At 38.8% G+C, this 12,102-nt stretch overlaps 1 protein-coding gene across 1 annotated transcript in view; it reads right to left on the bottom strand.

Moving 5' to 3' along the window:
• Positions 1–12,102, bottom strand: part of NRG3 (neuregulin 3) — a gene marked incomplete at both ends in the record, with an annotated part of 331,529 nt that overhangs the window by 48,005 nt on the left and 271,422 nt on the right. The window lies entirely within an intron of this gene.

Genomic DNA, 12,102 nt, shown 5'->3' on the forward strand with positions numbered 1-12,102 from the left:
CAATAACTATTAAGTAATACTCACAGGTAAAAGACTGGAGAAAAGAATTAGATTTGTATGCTAGTATATAATCTATTCTAGACCAAAAACCACTTCAAACATATTGCACAGAGAGGCCAGTGCATGAAGACAGAGATAGCAAAGAGGGAAGGGATTCTCTAAATTATTCTAACAAGTCTGTTGCTCCTTGCACTGCAGGGCTCTGCACAATTAACTAAAAGACAGGAGATATACACGAGGTTGGCAAAAACTCTGAAAAAACCAAAGGCTCTCATTTATTACTGAATTATAAAAGAGGTTCTAGGCTCTAGCATAAAAGAAATAAGGAGTTCTGAATAATAGATGCAGGTGTTCATATATGGCCTTATGAATAATTCAGAAAAATTAATATTAGAGACTTTTTTAAGGGAAATAAGATACCATCGACACCAGAAGTAATGGTGATACCAAAGTAAGCAGGGAGTGAGAGATGGCTGAAGAGCCCTGACAAATGATGGAAGAGGAAAGGAAAACACCCAGAGGAAGTAAAGAGCTAAAAAGCTGTTTTTAAGAACAATGACACGAGTAATGACAGGGAGAGACTGACTCTTTTGAAGAGCAGAAGACTTTGCAAGCAGGTTCATGAGCACCCACAGTTTTATGATACTGAGAGCAAAAAAAAGGAAAGATAAGGTGAAGGTATCAAAGTGATTGAGCAAGCAATAAAGATGACAAAAATTGCAAATTAAATGATTGATGGTACACATCTTGGCACCATAAAATGAGGAGTATAGAATGGGAGAAAAAGTAATGTTACATCATAGGGGGTATTATGGGAAGATGATTCCCTGACAAGTGAATCATATACTGCTAGTTTCATGAATTTTTATTAGCATGCTCTATTAAGAAAAAAACCTCTACAAATTCAAATTGAAGAAAGATTTAGGGAAATGGAGCATCGTTTGGGGATTGGGGAGGCAGAGAATGGGCTTCTTAAAAAGTGAGCAGCTTCCCCACCATGTTTGTCACAGTTACAAATGGGAACAGACTGTGTCCCATTCTTGCTAAACTAGCACCACCAGCACCAGGAACACAGGCTGGATATCCAGTAAGGTGTCTGGAGCACGTTTCAATTCTGAATTCACACGGCATTTGCCACAGTAAGAGTTATACCTGCAGACTTTTAGGCGATCCTGAATTTTCTTTGCACAAGGACTGTTTGACTTTCACTGAGCATGGCTGAGCAGACTGAATGGGATGTTCACCAAACTGATTCATGGCCTACAGATGCTAAACCCAATCCACAAAGGTGTTGAGGCAATGAAACCACCAAAATAGCTGACACATGGATACTAACACGTCTTAAAAGGTATAGGAAAAATTACAAATCACTTGAAAAAAATGAGGCAATGCCATTACATTACTCACCCTTTGAGGAAACAGCTCCTGACATAAAAGTTGGATAAAGCAGCATCAGTGCCAAGGCATACATTTGAATTGTCTTTCAGCTGTCCTCTATCCACATCAATTGCATCAGAATCAAGTAAGAACCTTTGACCCAATACTGACAAGTAAGATATTGGCCATCCAGGTTAGTTCTCAAAAATCACCACTTGCATTCAGCAAAAAATAAATAACGTAATTTCCATATTTTCCCTGAGGTTTAAATTTTTCATAGTTTTCTTGGAACAAAAACTTGACTAGAATATGTGCTTAAAAGTAGTAGCTTTTTGAAAAAAAATGTGAATACCTACTTAACTTCAAAGAAACAGCATAATTTAAGACAACTGCATCTACTTTTTCTCTCCAGTTCACCTTTAAGTAACTTTATGGAATAAATTTAAAGTGACTTGATTTGTTCTATAGGGTTTCTATAGGATCACTCACCTTCTCCCACCAATGGTGAGCCATCTCATCTCAAGACAGGATTCACTACTAATTGAAAGAATGAGATGCTCTGGTACCACCTTACCTTGAAAAGAGACTCCATCAGGCAAGAGAAAATTTTAAAACATGCTAGATAGCTTCACAAGAAAAAACTGACAAATAAAATATTCACTTGTCTTTGTAATTTTCTCTTCATCATTCATTAAACAAACACTCAACCAAGGCCACTTTCTTGGTTTTGACTTAAGCACATTACCTAAAGTGCAGAAGCATTAAAAACCTTCAGGTAGCAAAATTCAGCAGAAGTCCCAGTCTCACATCCTCACTGAGGCAGGTTGTTGACTTGAGTTTAATGAAATCCTATATTCTTGTGATACACTTCCTAACAATGTAATATGTGTACTTCCTAAGAAGTTACACTATGTGTAACTGTTTGCAGCTCAACCATTGTAAAGGTCTGCTCTGTCAGCCCAGTGTAATGTCCAAATTCTCCAGCCCAGCTGGCTTTATATTCAGTGCATAGACTCTACTTCACAGCCTCAAAGAAAAATATGGCACAGAAGACACCCAGACTTTTCTCATCAGCAGCAAATAATCCTTATCTTGAAAGTAAATTTAAATTATTTGAATGAGAGTAATGAGCACAGTGTAGAATAAACACAGAAAATGATGTGTCTGGTATTTTTCATTAATATCCCATGCATGTACGTATTATAGTGATAAATACATATTTTTGTTTTTCTAAGCTGATTAACTGTATTTAACACTGCTGTATTCATTTTCTCAGCATTCATATTTTATGAGCTGGTAAAGTTAGTGTATATTGTGATTTCCATTTTTCAAATGCTGCATTACTTGTGGGAACAGGAGAGGGCATTATGATAACAAATGAGTGAAACTTCAGTGTGTGCACGCTGTACTCTCCATTAAAGCTAAATAGAGCAGTTTGTGATACTACTGATTTGTAGTCACTGCTGTAAACAGGAACACACTTAGAGCAAGTTCATTGATCAGTAGATGTATGAAACTAACACAAAAAGAAAGTCCCCTGGAGTTCATTAAAAAAAAAAGAAGAAAACAATCAGGAAGGTGCAAAAGATAAAAGGTAGGGAGAAGAAGAATGGAAGTTCAAGAGAGGAACAAAGATACTACTAGTTTTGCACAATTGCACCAAATTACTTGTACATACTCAATTTTGTAACTACTGTTGAGATTTATCTAGTTTTTCAGATTTAGGCAATTTGGAGCCAATCAGGAAAAGGACAGGCTCACTTCATATGTCAGTCTAGTCACACACTGGATCCAGATTTCAGGTTCTCCACACTCTGTTAGAAATAACATACATGATACCAAAATATCCACTGACTTCCACCTGTTTTAGTCAGAAATAAAGAGCAACACAGAAGTAATCTTATTAAGTCCAATTACAATTCTCAAAATACACACTCAACTAACACTCTGAAAACACCCAAAGCCTTTGTAGGCATCAATTTTAAATACTCTTGGCTTGCACTGAGATACTCAAGTCTTTACAGCACTGAAGAACTTTATCTCATGGCACAGAGGACTGGCAGGAGCTGGAAGAGCACGAGGGAGGCCAGGCTTAGGCAGGCAGCCACCAGCCCTGCCCCATGGCAATGCATCAGCTGCCTTCACTCTGTGCTCCCTGCATTACTGAAATCCTTGAACTTTGGGTGACTACGGTCATTATTTCAATGAGGAAAACTTGCACACCTAGCAGTTAACAGCAAGCTCTGGGAAGCTACTAATAGAAGTAGTAATGCTCTCAATGGCAAATAAACTGCTTTTTCTCTGACTTTCATCTCCTCTGTAAAGTGCTTGCTCTAGTTAATTTTGTTTGGCTCTTCCCTGTTACTTTGTATTTCACAATCAAACGGTGAAGACCCTAAATTGTTTTAGTTAATTCTGCTGAGAACTAATATACTGTCCCATTTTGTGCTTCTCCATCACCAGGTTATTTTTTGTATTTCCCCTTTTTTTCCATTTGAATGTGAAATGCAAAATTACCAAGAAACGTAAAAAATAACCATAGAATAATACTATATTACAATAGAGTTTACTTGGTAAAGTAGGCATGGAGTAGTACATAATTAACTCAGCACAAAAATAAAAAGATCATATTAATTCATATGATAATTACAGCATGACAGATGCAAGAGATATAAATATAGTGAGCAAATTACATGAACATGATCCAAAAGGATCTGGATCCATGGTAAATGAAAATACCTCGTGATTATTTATTTAACCATTCAAAGAAGAAAAGCCACCAGTGGTAAACAAAGAAGTCCATTTGTCATCTGAATGTAACAATTTACAAGCAACTCTTGAGATTATTTCCACTGTTGTTATGAACTGAGCATACAAGAACACCACCTGCACACTCACAGGATTTGTTTTTCCCTCTTCCTCTTGCGCTGCCCACGCTTGTGTCCCAGATAATTGTTGGCTGTTAAGTCTGAAGCAATACCAACAGATACCCTGGGCCACTGGACAGTGTTTTTCAGCAGAATCACTCTTGAAATGAGGAAAAACCAAAGCAGATTGAAACAGGAAATGATCATGAGACAATTTTCAATTATGATAAAAATATCTTTATTAGAAACTGTCCGCCAGAGTAGGAATATCTCTGTGCTTCTCCACGTGCCAATATCCTACAGCTCCTGCAAAAGAAGAGAAAAGGCAGGGCATGAAACAATAACTTAGTGCTCAATGCAGCACATTGCCAATTTTCCCCACGCTGCTTACCCTTCTCTGCTTCCAGCAGTTACTGGCAGGACACCGCCGCTACTCATTCTAGGCAGGACAGAAGGAAGGACAGAAAAAGATTTAGTTCACTGCCAAAAGCCTTGATTTTCTATACAACTGTAGTACACATTACAAGAGCACCACTGCCATGGGACATCCATGGAGGTACTTACGTTCTGCTTCCCAAATCCTTGCATCATTACAGAATGAGACTTGGCATCTGGGCAGCACCTCCAAGCAGCAGAAGAGCAGAGCAGCACTGATTCACCGTGGCTGCCCAGACATGGTGCAGATCAGGTGTTTGGAGCCTCTCCTCCTGTGTCAAGATAACCTCAACACACAGTGAGCAACCTTCTACTAATAACAAATCCCCCCCATCCCGAACAACACATCCCAAGTTCTCACAGACATGTCCAGATGGTACTCACTGCTTTGAAGCCTCCTCCCAGTCCTCCCTCAGCTGGAAATACGAAGTGGCACAGGCAGGTCTTGTGGCAGCTGTCTGTAGCAGCACCTTTGACAAGTGGATCTCACCTTTGCCCTGCTAGGCTTGTTTCAGCAGTGTACAAGTTACTGTCTACATATTTTTGCATCTGGTTAAAGTGCACCTGAGCCCAAACAAAGGCCAAACCTCGGCCCTGCAAGTCATCTAATTGCATTAGCATACCGTTGTGTCACTTTTAACAATTCCTCAGGCTCAGCACAGCCTTTACCTAAATGCCATATTCAAAATGCAGGTTACGAGACTGACTGGATATAAGGTCACATTTAAATACACAGCTGTCTGCTCAGTGTTGAAGCCATCTAATTACCTGTATTTCATGATAGAAAGTGTTCGACTCTGAGGCACACCAGCTGTGCAGGAATCCAGGGCACATGCCTAATCCCAACCAGAATGCACACATAATATGTGCATGTAGAGACAGGACACAGCAAAGCCCCTCTGTGAGCAGATGAGATGCTGTATCCTCAGCTGAAATCCAACCTGGAAGCCCATGTCCTTTCTCCCTGAGGTGCCAAGGATTTTGAAGCTGGCATGATGAAGAAGAGGCTTGTACCTGGCACGAGGAGGTACATGGAAACTTACCTGGAGGCTTGTACACAACTTCCATTTTTGAGGCTTCACAAATCCTTTTATTTTTAAACCCACAGGTAACACTTGGACCTTATTAGTGCCCCCCCAGTCAGCTCAGAGTGGAACTCAGTCCACATTCACCTTGGGAGTGACAGAATAACAGTCCTTAAGTATCATTAGAGATGATGCACAACCCCTTTTACAGTCTGATACAGACCTCACTTAATGCAACTTTCTCCTCCTCCCAACCCAAACCCCAGCAAAACACAGAAACCCAGACCAGCTCTGGCTTTCTCAACTTGTCAGTACACCTTTTATCAGTTTGTATTTCTAAAATTTCTGTAAGTTTTATCACAAATGAGCAGGAGTTCAGTTAGAGAGAACAGCAGAAACCAAATACTGGGGAAGGTCACCAGAGTAAGTTGTATATATTAAAATTATTTTATCCACTCAGTTCTGGAATTACTATTTTGATAAAGCATCACAATAAGGCAATTAATGACACACATAAGTTAACCCCACAGTAAACCTTGTAAAAACAATGCAAGTTAATCCAGCCCAGTTCACCGCCAATACAGAAAGTGCAGATAAACTGGAAAATGGCATATCAAGAAAAGTAAAGACAGCACCAAACCAAGATGGTTACAAAACATTAGATAGGTTACAAAACATTTAGGTAAAAATCTTTCCCTCTCAACTAAACTAGAACCATATGTCCTCAACTGAGCCAAGTTGTGAGGCAGCCTGCAACTTAAGTACCAGATGCATGCTGACTTTAATTTAGGAGATATGTTCTCCTAAACAGGTACAACCACTGGCAGAGCTTCCTGCAGCCCCTGAGGAGCCCCTGCTCCATCCTTTGCTCTCATAGCACTCAGGCATCAGCTGTTCCTGTAAAACTCTCTCTTCTGCTGCTCACATCTCTTTCCTCTAGAGATGATAAATGACTCTTCTTCCCAGCTAAGTGAATCCCATGGAAAGTGCTGAGGGTCTAAATCCATTTTGTGCCTCAGGATGCTATTGTTATTTTGCAGCATACTTAAAAAGGACAGGTATTTCATAAGGCAAACTGAAAGATGAGGTCCCAAGAGCAAAGCCTTTAGTGAGTTTGAAAAGATAAAAACCAGAAGGAGGTAATGAAAATTTGAGGCAGGATGAAGAACAAAGGGATTCAAGGAGCAGTGATGATGGTAAAAACATTGCAAGTATCAATGCCTACCAGAGTAGCCCTTCTTAGGTCTTCAGAAATTTACCAATAGAGTACAGATGAAATAATTTAAATGCTTATTGATTAATAACAACATAATTATTAGAAAGATATGGTTTCATAGTTCTGGGGGATGATTGTGATCAGAATCTCTAATAAGATTTTCTGCAAATGGGAGCATAAATATATAAACAGGAGCATAAATATATAAACAGGAGCATAAATAGTCAGTGTGCCATACTATCAGCAAAATATCTACCTGCTTTATACTGTTAAAAAGGAATACAGGGAAAACTGAACTTGATTCCTTTATTTTTTAAACATAGATCCTTTAGAACACACACAGTTTTGGTCAGGTGATTCAATGAATGTTCATCCATCCTCTCTTCCAGTAAGGACTGCATTACAGGGTTTTATAACAGATAAGAGCTTCTAAATGGTAACTAAAGGCAAGGACCATCCATGCACACACTGGTTATTTATTATAATTTTCTGGTTGCTATTGCAAAACACTGAGTTTCAGAGGAAAGAATGAGGGTTCCCAGTTTTTGAGCTGTGTAATGGACTTTACCTTTTTATTTCTGGCATACTGGAAAGATACTAAGTTGTTGCACTATTGGTTATCCTGCCCATCAGCAAAACCAACTTTTGCAGTTTGTAAAAATCAAAATGCATCAGTCACAGTGTGTGACACAAGGTCACTGAGTCAATCTGGTTAACTGGAGCAGGTATTCCCAGAGTCTTACATCATCTTGGCTCAATGAGGAGGCAGCAAGAATAGGCACAGTGAAAATAGAGCAAGCACCATCTTCTCCACTGTTAACAGCTGCTCAGACTACAGAAAACAGAATACATTTCATATTGTAGTCATTGCAAGGAGATATATAAAGTTTAATAGGATCCCATTCTTGAGCTACTTTATTACTCTGCTCAATTAAATGCTATTTAATGATTCAGCACTTAGAAGGCATTATATACCATTCATACTCCATTGACTTCAGTGAAGCTTCTGATTTTTCCAGAAAAGATGAGTAGTTCTAAGGAAAAAAGTACTAACTTTCTGTTTAAGACTTCAGAATAAACAAATTAAAAGTAGTGACTACATATAACAACTGCTATGTTTTCTGTAATTCATGAATGGGGAGATTGAGATTATCCCACCAAAATTGTTTCCACCACTGATACTGGGTTAACTGGTAAGCAGCCCAAGGATAAAGACTACTTCATGTTATGTCTGTATTTCCATCAAAAACTGCAGGGGCTGTTGCACTTTATTGGAGCATTTTACTTCCAGTTGTATCCACCATAAATTACTGTTACAGCATAAAAGATCATCATTCTGGGTCATCAGAGTAGGTGGTGTAAGCAAATTGCTGAAACAGTTGTGTTTGTTCCTGTGTTGTAGCAGGTTATTTTAATACTCACCTTTGTGTTTCATGCCTCAGCACACCTTAACCCTACTTATCCTCAGTGTAAGAAATGATTTGAAAAGGCAACTCCTTGTCTCAGGCACTGGCTTGCAGCTCAGAACATTCACAGATGACTCTCAGGCAAAGATTTCACCCTGCAGCTGGGAGAACATGCACCAGGCCAGTCTCCACAACAGCTTTCAGCTGCTCCAAAGTGACCATGTTTGCTGTCACAGATATTTGCCCTCCACAACAAAATTTTCACCAGAAAGGTAAACCATTCAGCCTTGAAGTGCAGTTAACCACTTGGGTCAAAAAATCATTATAAGCTGTAGATACTTGTATCCCCATGCTCTCTAATGCTAATGATAAATCACTTAGTTTTTTCATTGTTTAAAAGTATAACAGCTGCTTCTTTTGTTTGGATTTTTTTTTAACAATCTCTCTTGCTCGCATACGCATTACCAACCACCAGCCTGCTTCCCATTGACACAGGATTAATGCAACTCATATGTTTCCAGTTTGTAGGACCATGGTGACAACTTTTCCTTACTTTTGTGTTGGAAATGTGAATCAAATTGCTTGTATCCTCCTTGGTGAGACACCAAAAGCAGACCAGGTGAGCTGCTCGGTGCTCTCCTCATGCCGCTCTGCTCCTGTGCAAGGAGGGGAGAGGACACAGCCAAGTCTGCACCCTCTCACAAGGAAGAAATAGTTTCTGTGGTACTGAAAGATAGCCCCCTGAGACCTGAGGAATCTAAATTCAGAAAGCCTGAAAAAACTTACTGCAACTGAAAATCTGAAGCACAGACAGATTAAAAGACCTTGCCCAAAGCCTGTCCAGGAGACGGCATCAGAGATGGATATCAAATCAAGTGACAATCAGACACAAGACTATTTTTTTTAATTTGATGTACTAGAAAGTATAAACCATTTCTTTATCACCAGAAGTTTCATAAAGCTGGACCACTGATGATGATACTTCAATCCACAATTTATTTATTGGACATAGCGTCCCTTGACCACACACTCGGCTTTCATTTAATGCAGGTGGTGCTGCCCATGAGTACATCAGAGCCATACATTAATTGCTACATTTGCATCATTTTAAAACAGATTTGCCACATCAATCTGGCTGCCTTTGTCTCTGCTATCCATACAAAGAAACAGACAGGGTAGATCAATATCAGCAGCAATATTAAAGTAACAGGTATTCAAGTTTTGGAATTTTGAATATTCTATGGAATGCAAACCTGACAACACCCAGACAGGAAAGGGGGTGTGAGACCATCAGCAAGGTTAACACAAAATTCAGTGTGGTACATCAACTGAATGCATAATTCTTGTTCCCAAAGTACTAAAAGCAACAGACACTGCCTTTACTGAGCACTGGTATGGGCTGCCACAGGAGCTCGTGGGGCAAAACAGTACCAACTGGTTCACAGCAGGATCCACAGATTAATTCATGGACCACAGCTCCCTAACAGGACAGTAAAAGGACTGGCTATGTATATACCATTCACTGATCCCTGAGAGTCTAGCAAAAGAAAAAAAAAAAGAAATGACTGCACTTATCTACCTTCCTTGGCAAAGGTACACTAAAGCAGGTAGGTGTGCAGTTTCAGTGCACACTTCATCTTTCCTTTGGACACCTCTACAGACAGGTGTTCCCACTGACATGAGGTTTCAGCTTTGTCTACTGTGGAAGGAATTCAGCTGGCCCTGGCAATCCAAGTTACGTGGTTTACATGGTTTTCAAACAAAATTTCTGTAAGATGACGATGAAAATGGAATTTCTAAGGCAACTCAGCCCACAAATGCAATGAAAACAAGAGTGTTCTCTGGATTACATACAAACAAAGCAAGTTCAGCACTGTCTCTACATTGTTGGTTTTTTCTAGTAAGAAAACACTCTTTGGACTAATTGTCATTATTTTCTACAGTCCAGAAGTAAATTCATCATAGAGGCTTTTACAGGAGTGTCCCTAATTTGATGAGCATATTGTCACCTGAACTCTCTGTGCACAGGCTGTGGATTTGCTACAGGTACAGCAATGATTCCATGCATGCTTTCATTTCCTAAGTAAATCTTCATGAAGACCAGAAGAGGATTTAAGAAGCACAAGCATTTCACTTCTGCATATGATTCCAGAACTTGCTTTTTTCTAGCCCAGAGAAAACAACTTCAAGCCTCATTTTAAGCTGCTGTCATAATATTTTCAGGCTTGAGACACAAGATTTCATTAATTTTTATGCCATCAGGATCTGCTCCAATATTAAATAAAAAAATCTGAGAGCTACTCAAATGAGAGGACTATTCTGAGCCAAGATTTCAGGGATTGGCTTTAGTTCATGCCTTAAAGAGATGTCTTAAAAAAAATAAAGGAAATTTAAAGTCTCAAAACAAAATAAAATTCAGCTTTGCCTCTTGGGTTAGACTGTCCTGCTTCTTACAGAAAGGTTCACTCAAAGCATCCCATATACCTATACTCCTTATCCTCTTTTACATATATGCTTGTCCTTCAACTTGTACGCCTCAAGACTGCTGCTCACAATTTAAGTCAAGTAGGAAAAGCAGGATATATGCAGAGCCTTTCAAGTAACCATTCCTCAGCTGTGCTTGTCCACTAAGTCTTTGAAGACACTTGCATTGATTCCACTGGCAATTTACAAGCCTCACATAAAGTGAAGTGAAACACAAAACTTCTGGGCCTCATGAACCAGTCCCCTAGAGAGAACAGTGCCCTAGGATTGGCACAAATCCAAAAGCAGTAGGACAAAAATCCCTGAACCTGCTGCTCTCCTCTTGCTCCTGCAGCCTGCTGTGCAGTTAATATTCATCACCTTATTGGGCTCTTGGCAATTTATGCTTAAGTGGTCAACAAAATCCCCACGTTGGAACTTAAAATCAATAGGTTATAAGGCTCTTAATTATAAAATCTAAAAAAATCAAGTAAAACTTAGCACAGGGAAAGAGCATATTAGAAGAAATTGTTTTGTGACTTCAATGGGAAATTGCATGCTTTTTATTACAGTGTTTTCATTCATATTTAATGGTTTATGCAAGCTGTTCTTACACAAAGGACCACTAACTCTGTTAGAGATGTATCTCAGCTTCCTCAAGTCACAAGATCACCAGCTGAGAGGTGATCTGTTAAGCCTGTCATTCCATGAGGCTATGAACACATCACAGAGCTGCAGCTGAGCCAACAGAACTTTATCTTCCTTTCCAAAATTGTAAGGAGAAATTATTCACTCCATTTTTAGCTTTTTTCTAACCAATTTAACTTTTTTTCATAGAAGGATGGATCTCTGACTCTCTTCTTAAAAGTATTTCTCTGATTTGAGAGAGTTATCTTTAACAAGATGTTTCTTATTAAACCTTATTAATATTGCAATTACCAACAAATTCTTAACAAAAGAAAAAATATCTGATTTAAAATTTACTTTCCTCTGCATGAAAAAGTTAGTAACTCTACCCTAAAATCACATATAAAATACTATTCCTCAAGATTATATGGTCACATAACCTTTATGTTATGTTTCATTAAATACCAATGAAATACTAAAACATCATTATGTAGGTTTTAAGATTCATAGCAGTGGACAAGAGAAAAAATTAAACCTTCATATAATCTCAAATACAATTGGCAAGTATAAAAGGAACCCAATCCAAAACAGAGTTGTGGAGGTCATGGGAATCTTCCCATTAACTTCCATGTTCTTTGGACTAAGGAAACAAGATAAATCTGAGCAATTGAAAGGAAGAGAAATTA

This window comes from Fringilla coelebs (assembly GCF_963513975.1).
Source record: "Fringilla coelebs genome assembly, chromosome: 8".
NCBI lineage: Eukaryota > Metazoa > Chordata > Aves > Passeriformes > Fringillidae > Fringilla > Fringilla coelebs.